The sequence below is a fragment of the Gallus gallus genome, chromosome 2 (genome assembly GCF_016699485.2).
Source record: "Gallus gallus isolate bGalGal1 chromosome 2, bGalGal1.mat.broiler.GRCg7b, whole genome shotgun sequence".
Taxonomy (NCBI): Eukaryota; Metazoa; Chordata; class Aves; order Galliformes; family Phasianidae; genus Gallus; species Gallus gallus.
This window is the reverse complement of record NC_052533.1, coordinates 110014344-110015972: the sequence shown is the minus strand read 5'-3', so window position 1 is coordinate 110015972 and position 1629 is coordinate 110014344.

The following is a 1629-nucleotide window of genomic DNA, read 5'->3' as shown; positions in this document are numbered from 1 at the left end:
GGGGAGGGGCGGCGGCGGGGCGGTGGCGGCGGTGGGGCGAGGAGGGGGGCTGCCGGGGGAGGCAGAACCCAGCGGCCACGCAGGAGGGCTGCGAGCGGGCAGCGGGGAGCCGCGCCGCCGGGGGCCGGCAGAGCCGCCAGCACCAGGGGGGCGAGGCGGAGCCCCGGGGCGTGCCGACGGGGCGCGCAGACGAAGCGCGGGCGGGGCCGGTGGGAGGGGAGCTGCGGGCGGAGGAAAGGGCTGGAGAGCAGCGCTGAGAGCGGGGAAAGGGGCCCGGCGGCCCGCGGGGGCTGCGGGGTGGCGGGGTGGGAGCGGGAGGGGGGGGAGAGAGAGAGAGAAAGAGAGAGAGAGAAAAGACATTATAAAATAAACAGCCTTGGGGGATCCCTTCCAGCTCAGGATGTTCTATGATTCTGTGACCCCGCGTAACAGTAGAAAATCAAGCAATAAAATAAGCACAACCGAACCGCCGAGGCAGGAGACACCGCGGCGGGATACTGTCCAGGGTGCTGAACCCGCCCGGCTCCAGCTCGGGGCTGCCCCGCCTGCTCAGCAAAGCCGCTCCTGTTTCCCAGCAGTAAATCAATACGATCTTCCCCTTTCCAGCAGAATTGCGTGGTCCCGGAGGGGAGGAAGCCACCCCACTACAGTACGAGCCCGGAATCGGAAGATGCAGAAATTACTCACACCATTCAGATTCTGCCTCCCTTTTCTCTAGCTGCAATTTCTGTCTTTTCCAATTCCGGGCTCATTTTATTTACAGCCTTTCTACCTTCCCCTTTTCTGGCCCACAGCCATTGTCTTGGCATCAAAGAGAAAGAGAGGAAGTGAGGACTGCCTAGTGTGAAGACAGCCTTCCCTGCGGTGGTGCGCTTTCCCTCAAGGCCTACACCATTGTCGCAACAGTGTTGGTGCAAGGAGAAGAGGCTTGCCTGATTTGAGGCTGCAGGGGAGCTGCCATTCTGGCACACACGGAGTCTGCCGTTGCTTGGCAGCACAGGGAGCTCCCTTAGGTCTGCTCAGAGGGGTGAGCTAGGAAACTGGACAATGTTCCCAGAAGAGAGGAGACAATAGAAAGAGCATTTCTACTGTGTGGTGGTGAGAAGCTCTTCTGGAAATCTCTGTCCTTTTTGTTGTGGCACAAAGCACATGACTGGGATGTTTAATACATTTCTGTATTGAATTACAGTTGTCATGGCCTGGTCAGGACCTATGGAGATATCACAAGCTTGGCAATTAGTATTACATGGCCCTGCCTCACTCCTTGGCAGAGAAAGACTCAGTGAGGGCTTCAGCTCTTCCTCTGTCCTGAGATCAACAGCAAGACACCTGCTAACACCAGTGGCCTCTGCCTCCAGCTCTCAGCCATTCTGCAGGGATGGGCTCAGGGCATTAAGCTGGGGTGAGTCCCTTAAGCCCCCTCTAGACCAGAGCCCTTTCAACAAGGGCACAATGTAACCCTTTGGGAGGCATGGGCTTCTCTTGGCGGGGGCGAGTCATGATCAACTACCACTTAATTAAAGATGGCCAGTTTCTTCAACATGAATAGCAATAATGAATAGTGTTGGTACAAACAGGCACCTTCCTCTCCTTTCTCCTCGACTAACGATTGAAGGCTGATGTTCGGCT